This window comes from Lutra lutra, chromosome 2 (genome assembly GCF_902655055.1).
Source record: "Lutra lutra chromosome 2, mLutLut1.2, whole genome shotgun sequence".
Lineage (NCBI taxonomy): Eukaryota > Metazoa > Chordata > Mammalia > Carnivora > Mustelidae > Lutra > Lutra lutra.
Window position 1 is genome coordinate 117,878,998 of NC_062279.1, and position 20,302 is coordinate 117,899,299.

The 20,302-nt window shown below is 38.2% G+C and overlaps 1 long non-coding RNA gene across 1 annotated transcript; it reads left to right on the forward strand.

Moving 5' to 3' along the window:
• Nucleotides 1-326: 326 nt before the first annotated feature.
• On the forward strand, nucleotides 327-19,451 carry LOC125093324 (uncharacterized). The gene is made up of 3 exons (XR_007125208.1): nucleotides 327-489; nucleotides 14,757-14,863; nucleotides 19,356-19,451. It is a non-coding gene; the product is annotated as an uncharacterized LOC125093324 (long non-coding RNA).
• The last annotated feature ends 851 nt before the right edge of the window (nucleotides 19,452-20,302 follow it).

Here is a 20,302-nt window from a genome sequence, read left to right on the forward strand (position 1 = left end):
TGACTCTTAGGAAGAAAAGCAGTATAATCTCTAGCTTTTTTTTTTTTTTTCCTTTAGTAATCTCTATATCCAAGGTGGGGCTTGAGCTCACCACCCTGAGATCAAGAGTTGCATGCTTTACCAACTGAGCAACTGAGCCAGCCAGGAGCCCCTAGTCTCTAATTTTTCTTATCATTTCTTTTTTAAAAAGATTTATTTGTGTATTTGAGAGAGAAAAAGAGCATGTGTACACATGCATTATTGAGGTGGGGGGGCAAAGAAGGAGAATCTTAAACAGACTCCCTACTGACTGGGAAGCCCAGCATGGGGCTGGATCTCATGACTGATGAGATCAGGACCTGAACCAAAACCAAGTGTTAGACATTCCTCAACTGACGGAGCCAACCAGGCACTCCTAATCTCTAACTTTTCATACCAGCTTTCTCAAGACCAGGAAGAACCCCATCCAGGCCCATTCTAGTCTTGGCTATTAACAGGCATCAAACCAAGGTAAGCCCTATGTAAAATAGGTCAGTCTTTTAAAAACTCTGTACTTCTTGCTTTTCTATACTTTTCACTTTGGGTGCCCTCTGAACCCCAGGCCTGCTCTGCTAGGTCTGGTGCTTTCCCGTTACTTAAAAGGTAGCCTCAGGAGTACAACCCTTGGGCTACAAGCTTTCCTCTTCCTGCAATTCCCTAATCTCAAACACTTTCTGATGGACAATATTGAGCTGTTAGTGTTCTCAAGTGGTTAATTTGATAAATTCCTTTGTGCTAGACTAAAAGAACCCTCAGGGCCTCTACTCCATCTCCAACAGTCTTAATTGTAGCTTTTTAAGATAACCATCCACTTTGGTGTGTCACCCAGAGGAATGAGAAAGGAGGTTAAAATTCTAGACCAGGTAAGAGGTGAAAGCGAATAACAGGTTGAGACAGATGCTTTTGTGAGTAGCTTGTTGAGTAGCTCAAATTCTTCTGGGTGTGTGGCCAACAACTTCCACAGATCTCCAGAACTTGATAAAGAATCCACTTGAACATGTCCTCTGGGGAAAAAATAAAATTATCCGCTTGAGGGTTTTGATTTTTATGGTAATTTCTGAACATCTATATTGCCAATTGTTCTCCCCTCATTTCTTCAGCCATTTTCCCCCCTGAATGCTCTCTTTGTCTCTTCCCATGCCCATTTCAGTGATATTTTTTCTACAGAGCCTACTCAGCCAGAAACTGTTCTTCCTCTGCACCGTTTGTATTTTCTCCTTTCACGTATATGCCCTTCATTTATAAAAATCCCTCTTTTGAAATCTGTTACTTGTATTCTGCACATACCGGCTCTGAAATTTTCCCCTCAGGAATGAAAAAAGAGTAAAAAAGGAGAAATAAAGATGAAAGAAAGAAGCAGTGGGTCTGTTTCTCATCTTCCTCTGTGGGGCTAAGGAAAAGATGGGAGCAGGCCCTCCCTCACTATGAAAAACCTACTAGCTTTCTCTTATCCCTCTTGATGGAATGGAACCTTAATTATCTGTCTCCAGTCATTAGGCTGTTAGAGAAATAGCTTGCCTTTTATTTATGCTCTACTCTATTAATATTAACTACTAATATTGATCACATTAACGAAAAACAATGAAATTACCTATATTCTTTGTCTTTTACCTTCTTTAATCTGGTCTTCATTTTTTTTTTTTGCTATCATTAAAACAGGGTAGTATAAAATATCAACAACATATTAAAAGAATCAGAAAACTATTGCCTCTTTTAGTGAGGCCTGCTGTGAATATTTTAACATAGTAGGAAGAAATAAAAGCGTATCAAAGAAAATTATTTATTACAATATAACTTTTCACACAAACTTAAAATGAAATTTACCATTTCAGCATTTTTAAATGAAGTAAAACCACGTGGAGACTTAATTTGTAAAATATGTGTGGAGTGACTGTGAGATTTTATCTCAACTTTTCTAGAAAGCATGAAAAATGCAACTGCATTTTTACCATAGTGACATTACAATCACTTGGTCTGCTGAAATTACAATCAAGAAGAGCCTTTTGTCTCTGTCTATAAATGAGCTCTGTATTTACAGAGCAGTGTAGTTCTTCAAGCTGTTGAGGATGGGCTCATTACCAAAGAGATTTAGGTTACTATCTAGTGCGGCTTAGTCAGTGCGATAATGAGGGCACAAGGGAAATTTCAAAACACAGTTGGTCTTAAATAGACAATGTGAATTTAGCTGGGAAGAGGCATAGACTGCAAACATCAAAAGACAAGAGCTAGTACCATATTCTAACAGCACAGTGGTCAAAGGTAGTTGCAAATGAATAATGAACACAAACGTGAACAAATAAAACCCAGAGTGCCAAAACAGTCCTCAAGATTCTTCATCTGATTAAGAATGGTGTCAAACTGGGGCGCCTGGGTGGCTCAGTGGGTTAAGCCTCTGCCTTCGGCTCAGGTCATGATCCCAGGGTCTTGGGATCGAGCCCCACATCGGGCTCTCTGTTCGGCGGGGAGCCTGCTTCCTCCTCTCTCTCTCTGCCTGCCTCTCTGTCTGCTTGTGACCTCTCTGTCAAATAAATAAAATCTAAGAAAAAAAAAAGAATGGTGTCAAACAAAAAGATAGGAAATCACTTGGTTTTCAGAAAAATACTGATGATAAAATACAGTAAAAAATAAATTCTAGTGGAAAAATAACACAAGCACTATTCTGACTAATAGGACTATTTTTTTTTTTAAATCTTATTTTCAAGTAATCTCTGCACTCAACATGGGACTTGAACTTACAACCTCAAGATCGAAAGTCACATGTTCTACTGACTGAGCCAGCCAGGAGCCCCTAACAGCACTACTTTGACCAATAAGTCTGCTTTATGTTTTGTGTCATTTCAATAGTAACAGTCCTTGTCTCTTGATTAATTCCTGGCAATGATAAATACATTGACTATATATTATCTCATTTAATCAACCCAGGAACCCTTTCAATACAGACACTTTGCATGAGGATACTGAGGCTTGGTGAGGTAAATAATGTGTTAGACCTTATGAGGTGAAACTGGGACTCAAAGTCAGGCCTTATCAGATGCCAAAGCACTTGCCCTTCACCAAGACCCGGTGCTGCCTTGCCCTGAATGCAAGCAGCTTACAGGCAGTAAGAAGGGCACATGCTTTCTTTTTTCAAGCAGATGTCTGCAGGACTCTGTGAGCTCACCAGTAAAAAACTAAACCAAAAGTATAAAGCACCAAGGTTTAAAAAAAAAAAAGCTAAACAAAGCCAATGGATTTCAGAGTCTGAGCTTTGTCTGGTTTCTTTGCTGATGAAATATAGCTGAACTTGGGAGCCTCTTGGAAAAATGGAGGCATTCGAGGGAGAAGATATGCAAAACATGATAATCCTTGGACTGTTGTTCTTATAAAATATAGCTGTCTCTTTCAGACAGCAACATTAGTCATGACTTATACATTCTTTTTAAAATATATCACTGAGTCCATTTATAGTTCCAAAATGTGTTACTCAGCACAGAAATAGAGTAACAGTTGTTATAACCAAATTCAGGGCTCCCCTCAGATGTCTTTTATTGACATTATGTTGGTACACAGGAACATTAAAGCCTTTGAATAAAGTGCTGCGTTCTCAACCTAGGATTCAGTAGGAAATAATTGACGTTTTAGTTTCAATTATTCCATTCAAATTGATGTTTCAAACAAGTAGGCTTTCTAGTTAATGAATACGTTTATAGATACTTTAGTTCTTGCTTAATGCCTTGTTTGTATTCTGTTCGAGAATTTATTATAGTCCTGCAGTTGTTCATTTCTATATCACTCCCTCATGAAACTGAGCCTTTGGGATTTAGGAGCTGTATGTGTGCGATTCCTCTTTGTAAAGCCATGGCCTTGACAATGCCTAGTAACTAGGAGACACTTAAATTTTTACTTTTTGGAATATATACAAAGAACAGAGTTTCACAACCTCAGCTCTATTGACATTTTGGGCCAGACAATTGGGGGGCGGAGGACCAGGGGTACTGTGATATATGTAGGTGATAAGTATGTAACAGTATCCCTGACATTCATCCACTAGACACCAATAGTTACCACCCACTCCATTCAAAATCTCTCTAGACATTGCCAAAATGTTTCCTGGGGGGCAAACCACCTCTAGTTGCAAACCATTGACATAGAAGGATGTGTACACATACAGATAAAAACACGATGCTTCGAATTTATTAATATATTTTCCAAACTTCTTTGAATAGGTAACAAGTACATGGAATAAAAAAACCAAAAGTACAAAAGAATATACAATAAGGGGTGCCTGAATGGCTCCGTTGGTTAAGGAAGTGACTCTTTATTTTAGCTTAGGTCATGATCTCAGGGTTGTGGATTGAACCCGGCATCAGGTTCCATGCTCGGCAGGAAGTCTGCTCAAGATTCTCTCCTTCTGTACCCCCTCCCCCAACTCTCTCTCTAAAAATAAATATGCAAAACTTTAAAAAACAAAAAAGAATATATAGTAAAAGGTAAGTCTCTTTCCCTCTGTTGTCTCCCCAATAGTTTCTTGTATTCGTATTTTATTCTAGACCTGAGATGTTCAACACAGATGCCACCAGATATACCTGTGGCTATTGTGCACTTGAGATGCAGTTTGTTCTGAGATGTGCTAAGTATAAAATACACAATGAATTTTGAAGATTTAAATGATTTAAATGAAAAAAAGAGTGTAAAATATGTCATTAATAATTGTTTTACATTTACATGAAAGAACGATATTTTTGTTAATATTTTGGATATGCTAGATAAAATATACAATCAAAATTAATTTCACTTTTATTATCTATTTATTTATTATTTATTTTAAAAGATTTTATGTATTTGTCGGAGAGAGAGCACAAGCAAGGGGAGCGGCAGGCAGAGGGAGAAGCAGGCTCTCTGCAGAGCAAGGAGCCCGATGCAGGATTCCATCCCAGGACCCTGGGATCACGACCTGAGCCAAAGGCAGATAATTAACCAACTGAGCCACCCAAGCATCCTTAATCTCACCTTATAAAAACAGTTTTACTGTGGCTACTAAGAAATTTAAAGTTACATATATGACTCTCATTATATTTCTATTGTAAAGTACACTTTTGGAGAAATTTTCTTTGGGTTATAAACATTAATATGTGTATTTAATATCGTTAAACTTAATAGTTTTATATACATTGTTCTATTTTATACTTAACATAAACATAACATATGATACTTAGTAGATACCTAATAGATGTTTATTGATTGAGTCAGAAAACAATTGAATGATTATATGTATACCTATATAAATATATACATACCAATCCATATACATATATAGTGTTTTTTCACACAGGACTTTCACATACTTTTATCTGGTTTTCATAACCTTGAATATAGCTATTTTATTATCACCCTGATTATCACCCTGATTTACTTCATGTATAAACTGGGTATGACAATATTTTTGTGAAAATTAAATATATTCATATAACTAAAGAACTTAAAACAGTAGCTATCAGATTACAAGAACTATATATCATCATCCTCTTCTTTGTTATCAGTACTGTTTTTGTGTTAACTATTTTTTTTTAATGAGGACACCAGATCTCAGAGAGAATAATGCCTCTACGTTACACATTATTACAAATTCATGCACTCATCTCTATCTTATGCTGCCTTATTATGTTCATTTAAAAACACAGGAAGCACAGTTCCCAGATCTTGCTTTTAAATTCCATTCCCCTACAAAAGAAACCAGGCACTTTGGAAAACTAACTATTTCCAGGTCTGGATCAGTAAAGTGCAAACCTGAAATACTTTGATATGCCAGACAATAAAGAAATGCTTAAAAATTGAGGGCATATGGGAGTTTTATGTAGATTTCTGAAACTTTAAGATAAATCTCCTATAATTCCAATTATTTCAAATTATTAAGTTAAAAAGTACACAAATATTTAGAATGTCAAATCATGCATTATGTAATTTAAGGGTTAAAGAAGTAAAACTAGAGGGTGGCTGTCTGGCTCAGTCAGTAGAGCATGCAACTCTTGATGTAAATAAAGGTTGTGAGTTTGGGCCCCACACTCTGGGTAGAGATTACCTAAAAATTAAAAAATAAGTAATTTTTAAAAAGATTTTATTTACTTATTTGACAGAGAGAGACACAGTGAGAGAGGAAACACAAGCAGGGGGAGTGGGAGAGGGAGAAGCAAGCTTCCCATTGAGCAGGGAGCCCAATGTGGGGCTCGATCCCAGGACCCTGAGATCATGACCTGAGCCAAAGGCAAACGCTTAACAACTGAGCCACCCATGTGCCCCCAAAATAAATAATTTTAAAATCTTTAAAAAAAGGTATAACCACAATGGAAGTTGATATTTAGAACTGTATGAAAATGAATTTACTTATCCATATTTGTGGGATACAACTGTGATGGCAATTGGAAGGAATTATAAAACTTTGAATACATATATTAGAAAGTAACAAATATAATGGGACAAAGTGACATGTGCTTCCTAATGTAATGCATTTGAGGGAGACATATCATCTTTTCAATATTTTTATCAAAAATATTTCAAATGACTCTAATCATGAGGAAACAATCAGACAAATAGAAATTGTGGGACATTCTACAAAACATCTGGCCTGGATGCTTCAAAAATGTCAGTCATGAAAATCAAAGAGAATACCAAAACACTCCTAGAGTAAAAGAGGCTAGAGAAACCCATCATCAAAATGTAATGCCTGATCCTGGTTTGGGTACTGTATTTAAAACAAAAAAAAAAGCTGTTAATGTTAGTACATTAACCGTGGCTCAGTGGGTTAAAGCCTCTGCCTTTGGCTCAGGTCATGATCCCAGGACTCTGGGATCAAGCCCCGCATCGGGCTCTCTGCTCCCGGGGGAACCTGCTTCCTCCTCTCTGCCTGCTTCTCTGCCTACTTGTGATCTCTGTCTGTCAAATAAATAAATAAAATCTTTTTTAAAAAATGTTAGTATTTAGACAACTGGGGAAATTTACAAATAACAATATTGCTATATAGAATTAAATTTCTTGATTGTGATAATGGTATAATGTTTGCATAGAAGAGTATTTTGCTCTGAGGGGGTGATGCATCATGATATCAACAATGATAGAGATAGAGATATGACAGATATAACAAAAGTGGCCATTGGATTAAAGGATGAGTACTCTGATAGTTGGGTGTTCATTTTTTTTTTTCATTGTTTCTGGAGGTTTGAAATTTAAGAAACATTTGTTAAGCACTATGTGCTGGGAATACAAAAATAAACAAGGCTCTCTTGACCAGAAAAATCCTAGATTTGCGGAAAAGATGGCATGATTGAATTGCTGTAGTATATGCGATAGGTGCATGAATATAAGTACAAAAAATTATGCAGTAAATAGGGAGGGAATTTAGTTAATAAAAATTATTATCAAGACACCTGGGTGGCTCAGTTGGTTAAGTGTCCGCCTTCAGCTCAAGTCATGATCTCAGGGTCTTGAGATGGAGCCCCTCACCAAGCTCCATGCTCGGTCAGGAGCCTGCTTCTCCCTCTCCCTCTCCCCATTGCTGGTGCTCACTCTCTCTAATAAATGAATAAAATCTTTAAAAAACTACTATCATTACAGAAAATATAAAAATTAAAGAAAAACTGAGAAAATTAAAATTCTTATATTCTATGGTCCCAGAAAATTATTAACATTTTATTTATAACAATATGAAATTATAGTTATTTACATGATTTTTCAATCTCTGGAAAGATTTTTTTTTTTATTTAACAAAGTTTTAATTTCCAAAATGTACATTATCTCCACCAGCAGCTAAACATCTTGGTGTTTCTGGTGTATATTACTTGAGCTCTGTGCTTTGAAACCAGTTGAATAAGTCCTTTACTAAGGAGCTCCTGAAGGGCTGCCCTGGCTCTGAAAATAAATTTTAATGTAAAAGGCATTTCAGAGAAAACATTTTATTATGCTAAAAATAATTTACCTTATTGAATATCCTTCTTCCTCTAACCTTCCCCCAAATTTCTCTACTATAGATTCTATCCCTCTAAATGAAAATGTCTTTGGACATCTATATAAGTATATCCAAAAAATAAATCACCCAAAAGACTTAACAGTTAAAGACAATTTCATCGACCATGTTGGGGCAAAAAAATACAGTGTTGTTTGTTTCATAATATCAAGCAAAATGGATTGTATAGAAGACGTCTTTCACAAATGTCTCATAGTAGAAGATGTGCTGCAGTTTCTTTTTAAAAATGTTTTTAAAAAGTTTTATTTATTTATTTCTTTGAGAGAGACAGCACAAATGCATGAGCAGGGGGGAATGGGAAGAAGTAGAAGCAGACTCCCCACTGAGCAAGGAACCTGATGTGGGGCTCCATCCCAGGACCCCAGAATCAGGAACTGAGCTGAAGGCAGATGCTTAACTGACTGAGCCGCTCAGTCGCCCTTGTGCTGCAGTTTCAATGGGAATTCTAAGTGAACTAAATGGTTTAAATACAGAGGAGAGAAAAAAGTTAATTAGAAAGATATTAAACATAGATAATGAAAACATTAAAGAGAGGAAAGTCACTCTTATATACTATTTATGGGGAGTGTCAAAATAGAACTTTCTTGCAGGACAATAGAGCACATTAAAATTCTAAATGTGTGAGGGGTAGGGGAAAATTAAAAAAAAAAGAAAAAAATTTTTAAATATGCAACATACAGATGGCAAGGAGACACATGAAAAGAAGCTCAACATCACTAATCATTAAGGAAACAGAAATCAAAACCACAATGAGGTATCACTTCATACTGGTCAGAATGCCTAGCATCAAAAAGTCAAGAAATAACAATTGTTGGGGCGCCTGGGTGGCTCAGTGGGTTAAGCTGCTGCCTTCGGCTCAGGTCATGATCTCAGGGTCCTGGGATCGAGTCCCGCATCGGGCTCTCTGCTCAGCGAGAAGCCTGCTTCCCTCTCTCTCTCTCTCTGCCTGCCTCTCCGTCTACTTGTGATCTCTCTCTCTGTCAAATAAATAAATAAAATCTTAAAAAAAAAAAAAAAGAAATAACAATTGTTGGCCAGGAAGTAGAGAGAAAGTAACCCTTGTGCACTCTTGGTGGGAATGCAAATCGTTGCAGCCATGGTGGAAATCAGTATGGAGGTTCCTCAAAAATTAAAAATAGAAATACCATATGATCTAGTAATTCCATTACTGGGTATTTACCCAAAGAATATCAAAACACTAATTTGAAAAAATATGTGCATTCCTATGTTTACTGTAGCATTATTTACAATAGCCAAGATATGGAAGCAACCAAGTGTCCCTAGATAGATGAATGGAGATACACACACACACACACACACACACACACACGCGTGCGCGCGCGCGTGAAGTATATAATTAATTAATTAGTTTGTCAAAGAGAGAGAAAGATAGCACAAACAGAGGGAGAAACAGGCTCCCTGCAGAGGAAGGAGCCAGCTGTGGGACTTGATCCCAGGACACTGGGATCATGACCTGAGCTAAAGGCAGATGCTCAACAGACTAAGCCACCCAGGCATCCTTAAAACACATTTCCTTATTCCTGTCTTACAGTTTTCAGAACACACATAGGGAATTTGAGGAAGAAAGGAAGGAAGAAAGAAAGGAAGGGAGGGAGGAAACTTTTAACTGTCCTTGGGAGACAGAGAATACATGGATAATGAAAATATTAAGGTCCACTGATTAACAAGATTCAATCCCCTCACTCATTGAGGATTTTATTAAGTCTTCTATGAAATAGCAAAATGATGGGCAATGAGGTCCTCTGCTTTACTATGCCCAAAACACTCTTGGCAGACATGCTGATGATTAGTGAAATGGCTGAACAGCCAGCAGAAGTGAGACAGAGTAGAAACAAAATGCTTGTATAATTCCCAAATAGGAGGATCAACGACTAAATAATTAAGGCTTGGCTATGTAATAGATGTAAATTATGTCTAACAAATCCCTTCTGCTCAGCCCTTTCACTATAACATGCAAAATGCATGGTATAGAGCAAGTCTTCCCACAAATGTTTCACAGTTGAGGACATGCTAGGGTTTCAATGGGGATTCTAAATGAATTAAATGGCCTAACTACAGATAAGGGAAAAAAGATAATTTGAAATGTGTGAAATGGTTCACCATACTGGATCTCTAATACCTCTTCAGAGGTCCCCATTATGTTAACATCATTCCTGTAAGGAAATGGTAACAAATCAAACGGATTAATTGCATCCACAGAAGGTATTTTACAATTGCACAAGTGTCCCTAAAAGGCAACTTAAATGAAATAAATCAAAGCTTTTTATCACAGAGTCACAACCCACAGTTTTCTTAATGAGCAGAACTGCTTATTGGGTCTTTATAGCTAGTCTTCCCAATTTGAATCTCTGAAGATAATGAATGTGTATTGTTAGCTCCGTAACAATTTCCTAATACATTTCCTAAAATTTTTACTTTTAATACATCCAGGAGTGCCTGGGCAGTTCAGTCAGTTAAGCAACCGACTCTTGGTTTCAGCTCAGGTCATGATCTCAGAGTGATGGGATCAAGCTCCAAGCCAGGCTCCACGTTCAGTGGGGAGTCTGCTGGAGATTCATTTTCTCCTTCTGCCCTCCCCCTCTCACTTGCCTGCATACTCTCTAAAATAAAAAAAATCAACAAATAAATAAATAAATTCAAAATATTTGGGGGCACCTGGGTGGCTCAGTGGGTTAAGCCTCTGCCTTCGCCTCAGGTCATGATCTCAGGGTCCTGGGATCAAGCCCCGCATCGGGTTTTCTGCTCAGCAGGGAGCCTGCTTCACCCTCTCTCTCTGCCTGCTTCTCTGCCTACTTGTGATCTCTCTGTTAAATAAATAAAATCTTTAAAAAAAATTTTTTTTACTTGTGTGTGTTTGTGTGTGTATGTGTGTATGTCTCAAAAGAGATGTGACAGTCCAGAGATGGGTCAGAAGCTGAGAAGATAAAATTATCTTCTAAGATCCATTTCCTCTAATGTGACAGTTTACATTCATGATCCCACAAGTTTATGACAAGAAGTCAATATTGACCTTTTGATGTTGCTTTTTATATGTGGATCCTTGTCTTGTATGTTTAAATGGAATTACCAGTTTAAATAAAATTTATTTTATAAATATCATAGGGTCTGCAAATATTTTCTCCTTAAGCTATTATGGATTTTATTTTATTTTATTTTTTAAAGAATTTATTAATTTATTTGGCAGAGAGAGATCACAAGTAGGCAGAGAGGCAGGCAAAGAGAGAGAGAGGAGGAAACAGTCTCCCTGCCGAGCAGAGAGCCCGATGCGGGGCTCGATCCCAGGACCCTGGGACCATGACCTGAGCCAAAGGTAGAGGTTTTAACCCACTGAGGCACCCAGGTGCCACACATTTCTCATTTCTTAATAATCTTTTAGGAGCAGGATAAACCAATTTTTCTTTTCTTCTTCTTCTTCTTCTTTTTTTTTTTTACTTGTTTATTAGACACAGAGAGAGAGAGAGAGAGCACAAGCAGGGGAAGCAGCAGGCAGAGGAAGAGGGAGAAGCAGGCTCCCTACAAATTCCACACAAAACCTGTTAGAACTAATAATTAGGAATTCAACAAAATAGGATACAAAATCCCATGCAAAAATTAGTTGCATCTCTATTAACAATGAACAATCGAAAAAGAAAGCAATTCCATTTACAATAGCATCAGGAAATACTTAAGGGGTGCCTGGTTGATTCAGTTGGTAGAGTATGCAATTATTGATCTCAGGGTTGTTGAGTTTGAGCCCCACATTGCGTGTAGAGATTACTTAAAGATAAAAAAATTTTTTAAAAGAATATTTAAAAATTAACCACAGAGGTTAATTTAGTTAAAGAAAACTACAAAACACTGCTGAAAGAAATTAAAGAAGACGTAAGTGGAAAGATATCCTATTTCCATCTATTGGAGGACTTAATACTGATGTTGCTATTACCCAACTTATCTATAGATTCAAAGCAATCTTTATCAAAATCCCAAAGACATTCTTTGCAAAAACAGAAAAATCCATCCTAAAATTCATATGGAATCTCAAGGGAGTCCAAATAGTCAAAACAATTTTAACAGATACAAACTAAGTTGGAAGACTCACATTTCCTGATTTCAACTTACTACAATGCTACAGTGATCAAAACAGAATGAAAATCCTGGATATAAATCCTCACATGTATGTACAAATGATTTTCTTTTCTTTCTTTTTTTTGGGGGGGGGATTTTTAAAATTTATTTGACAGGGAGTGAGAGAGAGAGAGTGAGAGCACAAGCAGGGGGAGCAGAGACAGAGGAAAAGGGAGAAGCAGGCTCTCCCCTGAGCACAGAGCCTGACATGGGCCTCAATCCCAACCCTGAGATCATGACCTGAGCTGAAGGCAGATGCTTAACTGATTGAGCCACCCAAGTGCCCCTCAAATGATTTTCAATAAGGATGCCAAGACCAAACAATAAGGACAGCATAGTCTCTTCAACAAGTGCTATTTGGAAAACTGGATATCCACATGCAAAAGAATGAAATTGGAACCTTACTTAACACTATATATAAAAATTAATTCACAGTAGATCAAAGACCCAAACATGAGAGCTAAAACTATAAATTGTTTGAAGAAAATTTAGGGGGAAATCTTGATAACCTTAGATTTGGCAGTGATTTATTGGATATGACACCAAAAACACAGGCAACAATAGAAAAAATAGACAAGTTAGATTTCATCAAAATCAAAAACTTTCGTGCATCAAAGGACACTATCAACAGAGTAAAAAAGCAACCCACAGAATGGGGGAAAATATTTGGAAATCACATTACCTGGTGAAAGATTAATAACCAGAATATATAGAGAATTCCTAAAATTCAACAGAAAAAAAATTTAAATGGGTAAAAAACTAGAATAGATATTTCTCAAAGAAGATATACAAATGGCCAATAATCACATGAAAAGATACACAATGTTACCAATCATGAAAGAAATGCAAATCAAAACCACAATGAGATACCATTTCAGGCCCATTAGAATGGTCACTATCAGAAAAACAAAAAATAGGGCACCTGGGTGGCTCAGTGGGTTAAGCCGCTGCCTTCGGCTCAGGTCATGATCTCGGAGTCCTGGGATCGAGCCCCGCATCGGGCTCTCTGCTCAGCAGGGAGCCTGCTTCCTCCTCTCTCTCTGCCTGCCTCTCTGCCTGCTTGTGATCTCTCTGTCAAATAAATAAATAAAATCTTTAAAAAAAAAAAAAAGAAAAGAAAAACAAAAATACAAGTGCTGATGGGGATGTGGAAAAACTGAAACCCTTGTGCATAGCTGGGGTTAAGTGGTGCAGCTGCCATGGAAGAGTGTGGTGGTTTCCCCAGAAAGAGATTATGCTGAGTGAAATAAGGCAAGCAGAGAGAGTCAATTATCATATGGTTTCACTTATTTGTGGAGCATAACAAATAGCATGGAGGACAAGGGGAGTTAGAGAGGAGAAGGGAGTTGAGGGAAATTGGAAGGGGAGGTGAACCATGAGAGACTATGAACTCTGAAAAACAATCTGAGGGGTTTGAAGGGGCGGGGGGTAGGAGGTTGGGGGAACCAGGTGGTGGGTATTGGAGAGAGCACGGATTGCATGGAGCACTGGGTGTGGTACAAAAACAATGAATACTGTTACGCTGAAAATTTTTTAAAAAATGAATTACTATATGATCCAGCAATTCCACTTCTGGATATATGCTGAAAATAATGGAAGTCAGGGTCTTAAATAGGTATTTGTACACCCATGATCAAAGCAGTATTATTCATAACAGCCAACAGATGGAAGTAACCCAAGTGTCCATCGATGAATGAAGGAATAAACAAAATGTGATATATAGATAAAATGGAATATTATTCAGCCCTGAAATGGAAAAAAAAATGACACCTGCTACAATACTGATGAACCCCAATGACATTATGCTAAGTGAAATAAGCTAGTGGCAAAAAAGACAACTAATGTATGATTCCAATTATCTGAGGTACCTAGAGTAGTCAAATTCATTGAGACAGAAAGTAAAATGATGGTTGCCAGGGGCCACATGGAGAGAGGTGAATAGGGTACTGTTGTTTGATGGGTATAGGGTTTTAATTCTACAAGATGAAAAGAGTTTTAGAGATTGGGTGCACAACAATGTGAATGTACATAATGCCACAGAACTATACACTTAAAAATGGTTAAGATATAACATTATGTGATATGTCTTTAAAATTTTTTTAAAGATTTTACTTATTTATTTGAGAGAGAGAGAGTGAGAGAGAGCACAAGAGCAGGGTGAGGGGCAGAGGGAGAAGCAGACTCCCCATTGAGCAGGGAGTCCAATGTGGGACTCAATTCCAGGACTCCAGGATCATGACCTGAGCCAAAGGCAGACACTTAACAGACTGAGCCACCCAGGCACCTTGTATTTACCAAATTCTTAAAAATTTTCAAGTTTTTCTTAATTAATTTCTGTGCCCAAGGCGGGACTCAAACTCATAACCCTGCGATCAAGAATCACACGCTCAACCAACTGAGCCAGCCAGGCACCCCACCAATTTTTTTTAAAGGCTATAAATGCCTTTTTTAAAAAAGAGACATTAGATAAATTTTTTAAATTATTTGCTGTTATTAACAAGCCTGGTAACTTTGTGCATGTTATTTACTCACTTTCCTCTCCATTTCCTCACGTGTAAAATGGGAGTTAGACTGAATTATCTATAAGACCCTGAAATTTGTCTAATTCTGACCCTAGGTGTATGATATGATTCTCTGGTTCATCTTCATTTTCGAATTCAAGAAATAATTATTGAGAAGGTACTGTGGAGAAAACACAGTATTAGGTAAACAAGAGATATAAAGGTGAATACAAATGGGTTCCTACCTTCATGGAGCTTTCAATCTAGTTTGATTGGAGGAGGTAGGGGCATAAGATAGATATACTTCGCTTCTATTATTAAACATTTGTCTCCTATTCTCCTAAGGTCAGTCTAAAGATAACCACTGGGAACCTGGGTGGCTCAGTAGGTTAAGCGACTGCCTTTGGCTCAGGTCATGATCCTGGAGAGTTCTGGGATGGAGTCCCGCCTTGGGCTCCCAGATCCATGGGGAGTCTGCTTCTCTCTCTGACCTTCTCCCCTGTCATGCTCTTTCTCACTCACTCTCTCTCTCAAATAAATAAATAAAATCTTTTTAAAAATAATAAAAAATAAAGATAACCTCTTTGTCCCCTTGCCTTACACAGTTTCTAAATCCTAATTATCATGCTTTTCTTATGCAGAGCAATTTAGAATCATCCAAGCATGCTCAAAACTAAATCTCAGGGGACTCACAGGTCTGGGAGATGTCATCTCAGGTGAGGTTTATAAAGCATTCAACTATCAGTGGGTAACTTCTTATACGTGGACTCATATGGCATGTTAAAGCAAATAAGATTTTTCCAATATTGTTCTACATAAAACATATAAAAATGGAATACAGAATGAGTTAGGTACAAAATAAAGACATAAAAATATACTGTGAAAATGCAGAGAAGAAATATCTAAATCCTGGCTGGGAAATTAAGGAAAGTTAGGTAGAAATATAGCATTACTGGGGCTTGAAAAGCTATAAATTTATTGAAAGAGGTCTTATTTTATCTTTACATATCTGGAACTCAGTATACTGAGTGACTGGCACATTGTACATATGCAAGAAACTGGATAAATAAAAAATGTGTAAGATAGTAATAGTTAGAAAATAGAAAAGACATTGTAGGCAGAGGGTTCAGCATGAAAAGTATCACAATCTTTTATGCATGGCATGTTTGGAGCAGTGAATAGTCTTGTGTGCCCTTAGGATAGAGGGATTTGGTGGATCAGGCTAGAAAAGGAAGGAGAGGCATTTGTATTGTAAGCTCTTAGAGGGCAGAGAGAATTTTATCTCCCACCTACGGCGGAGCCTCAAGTGTCATTGTGGAGCCAATGAGTAAAAATTATGGAGGGAAATTTCTGTATCTGGTAACGCGTCGCACTATAAACATAAAGCCTTCCTATTACAAGACATTGAGACATCCTGGATAAAATAGAACAAATGTCCATTTTAATACATGGATGAGCTCAGAAGGAAAAAAATCTCCAAGGATCAAAAATTAAAGAAGAAATTGCAAACCAGAGAAATAAACACCTGAATTTTTGAAACTGCTATTCTGAAAGTTTTGCTGGATCTAGTAATGAAGGGGCTTGAGTTTTAATACACAACTGGGATTGTAAGACAAGATTTGGGGCGCCTGGGTGGCTCAGTGGGTTAAGCCGCTGCCTTCGGCTCAGGTCATGATCTCAGAGTCCTGGGATCGAGCCCCGCATTGGGCTCTCTGCTCAGCAGGGAGCCTGCTTCCTCCTCTCTCTCTCTGCCTGCCTCTCTGCCTGCTTGTGACCTCTCTGTCAAATAAATAAATAAAATCTTTAAAAAAAAAAAAAAAGACAAGATTTTAGGTAGGTATGGCAATTCCCGTCCTTCATCTCAATAAAAGGATAAATTAGGAAAAGCCACCCCATCATCTCAGAACAAAATCTACCCTGAGAATTCATCAAAACGCAGGGAAAGGGCATCTGAAGTTGTTGAAAAAAGCAGAGAAATGGAAGCAACTACTCCTCTTTGCCTTGAAAATGGTCAAGATGATTATAGGCTTACTTCATGAGAACAGCTTCAGGGTCATAAATCTTACTCCTAGGAAATGTGGGGTAACTCATTTAAACAACTTATTATCACTACTCGGATTGTTTCTGCTTTCTTGTTAGGATAAATGATATAGCAAATATCGACTAGCTATTGCTGCCTGATAAACCACACCTAAGTAAATTGGTTAAAAAACCACTTCACAGGGGCACCGGGGTGGCTCAGTGGGTTAAAACCTCTGCCTTCAGCTCAAGTCATGATTCCGGGGTCCTGGGATCGAGCCCCGCATCGGGCTCTCTGCTCTTCGGGGAGCCTGATTTCTCCTCTCTCTCTCTGCCTCCCTCTCTGCCTCCTTGTGATCTCTGTCAAATAAATAAAATCTTAAAAAAAAAAAAAAAACCCACTTAACACAAACCTTCATCTGCTGGGTCCCTCTTCTGGCCTGAGCCAGATTCAACTGATCTTAGCCGGGCATATTCATGAATCCATACTCAGCAGCAGGTTGGGCAGACAGCTTTGCTGATCTCTCTCATATCACATGAGCAATCTTGCCTCTGGTCCATGTGGTCATTCACTTTGTCGCAGGCCAGACCAGTTGATTATATGGTATCTAGGCAGGGTTTCAACAGCCAGCAAAGAAGCCTGCAAACCCTCTTCAGACCTAGGCTCAGAACTGGCTAGCCCAACCTTACTTTCCTTGCATTCTTTTGTTTAAAGCTTATCATGGGGGCACCTGTGTGGCATAATTGGTTGAGTGGCAACTTTTGGCTCAGGTCGTCATCTCTGGATCTAGACCCGTGTCAGGCTCCCTGCTCAGCGGGGAGTCTGCTTCTCCTTCTCCCTCTGCTTCTCCCCTCCGCTTGTGCGTTCTCTCTCTCAAATGAATAAGTAAAAACAAAAAAAAAATCTTTAAAAAAAGAAAAAGCTTCGGGGCGCCTGGGTGGCTCAGTGGGTTGGGCCTCTGCCTTCGGCTCAGGTCATGATCCCAGGGTCCTGGGATAGAGCCCCGCATCGGGCTCTCTGCTCAGCGGGGAGCCTGCTTCCTCCTCTCTCTCTGCCTGCCTCTCTGCCTGCTTGTGATCTCTCTCTGTCAAATAAATAAATAAAATCTTTAAAAAAAAAAAAAGAAAAAGCTTATCATAAATGCAACCCTGATTCAAACAGAGGTTAAAATAGACTCCACCTCTTACCAGAGGGAGCTGCAAATTCACATGACAAAGCGTGAGGATACAGGGGCATGAAAAGCTGTGGGAATTTGTCAATATACTACAGCCATCCTCACGTTTGTAAAGAACATTTTTTTTTTCAGTCAGCCACCATATGTATATTCATTCTACTTTCACCAATAACATTCTACTTTCTCTTAAGGTAGATATTTCTTACCCAATGTGTATACTTCTGTAGGACTGTAAATTAAGGTGTCCTGTGCTCCCATGTGATCTAACTAGGTATGACGGAGACTACTCTTGTCCCCAGCAGGACCAGAACCAGGCAATGAGGCACTTAGGCTACAAGATGCAAGGAACACCCACATCTGCACTATCCCAAGAGTGAGTGTCTCTTTCATTTTGCACCTAGGGCAACTTACTTGACTCATCCTAGTCTGTACTCTGGTCTCCAGCATCCATTCTCTTCTTCTTCTTTTAGTTAGAGTATTTCCAAGTTTCAGTGTGGCACAGGAGACCACATTTCCTGACCTCACTTCTGGCTCCATGTGTTTGTGGCTAACTTCCAGTAAACGGGAAGTGAACAGAAATAGTATATATAATTTCTGGGTCATATCTTTTTAAAAAAGGAAGTTGCTTATTCCCTAGCCTCTCTATTCACCTTCCTGCAGGCTTGGATGCAAGGGTGTGACCAGCTATAATCCTGTGGGTAACATGTCAATACTTCCTAGGGGATGGTGGAATAGTAAAACAAAAGGAACTGGAGTCCTTGACTGACATGGAACAGACAGCTAATCTGCCTTGAAGTGTTACGTGAGAAATAGATTTAATTCTCAACCCACTATATTTTGGCATGTTGGTTGCTCTAGTAGAAAAATTCCCATGAGGTACCCCCTCCAACTCCCCCCACCATGGATTTTGAATCTTAAGTCCCCTGAAACCAAGACAGGAAAAGCAGGTGGAACTGGCTAATTCTAGCAGTAGCCCACTGACAAGAGATTCTAGAAATTCTTATAGCTTAGATCACCTGCTCTAGAGCTATGTTTTAGTCTGTGTCCATTCCTGAGCCAATTTTACAAATGTCTCATTAATTTTGTGACTTAACTGTTACCTTTAAAACAAATTCTCCTAAAACATAAAAACTAAAGATGGGGTGCCTGGGTGGCTCAGTCGGATAAGCATTTGTCTCTCAGTTCCAGCGTAAGTCATGATCTCGGGGTCCTGGCATAGAGCCCCATGTTGGGCTCTGCGTTCAGCACAGAATCTGCTTGTTCCTCTCCCTCTGCTCCTCCCCCACTCACCCTCTCTCTCTCTCTCAAATAAATTTTAAAAATAAAAAATAATAATAAAATAAATTCTGTTTGCTTAATTTTGCTAGTATTTATTTTGTTATTTGCAGCAATACTTGCATCCATACTTTTCCATATTTGGAAATATTTTTTAGGAGAGATTTGTTAGCACTAGGATCATTGAGCAAAAAGCCTTGGTGGTTTTCTGGCCTTTGATATAAATAACTTTCCATGTGATTCCAGAGGCCAGACTGAACAGAAAAATTCTTCTACTCCTTCAGTAATATGAATGGTATGATAGCTGCAGAAAATGGCAAAAGCAGTGGCTCTCTATACAAGGTAGGCACTTATAACAAGAAAAAAGAATTACTTTTTTATTCATATGTCTTTCTGTGGTAATGATCAGTTATTGCAATTGTTCTAATGAAATAATTGTGACTAGATCCTTTAGAAAAAATAACCCGTGCCAAGAAGAAACTGAAGACAATAGCTTTATACCGAAGACATACCTGTGCGTGTGCATGAGTATGTGATGTGGCTGTGTTGGAGAGGTAAGAAGGGATCTAGAAAGGGAAGGCTAGAGTGCAAAAGAGAGAGAGAAAAGAGATGTAATAGAAACGTGCAGGGCACTGGTGTATTAACTGGTTTCCCTCTGAAGGATGCATAAAATCAAAGGCTTTGGTTATAAGACTGATTGATGTTGATGATTCTTTTTCTATTATTTCCAACCTAATTTGTAGTTCCTTTTGTAAATTAAAATGAAAAGTTATTCCTGTTGCTGTGTATTTAAACTCATTACTTGCTTTGGAGGTTCAGTTACCAACAATGAATACAGCTGTGGATTTTAATAAACATTCGTTTAAAATCTATTCTAATTCCACTCCCTCACTTAACTTCAGGAGCTTCTGTTAAACACTGTGACCAATGCATTCCTATGCCTAACAGTTGCTGGGAAACAAAGCCAGACTCGGTTTGACCCTGGCTATCTTATTTCTTTGTAGCTTTGCCTCTCCAAAAAAACACTAAAGAGTTTATCCTTGAATTGTTGAGAATTCTCACTTTCAGAAGATTTAAGTTACATATTACTCATTCACAAGGGTAATTTTTTTATGGTGTTGGAGGCTTAACTTATTTATTAAGAATATAGCAAATGAAGTCTGTATTAAATGAAAACCATATTTGTGACTTTC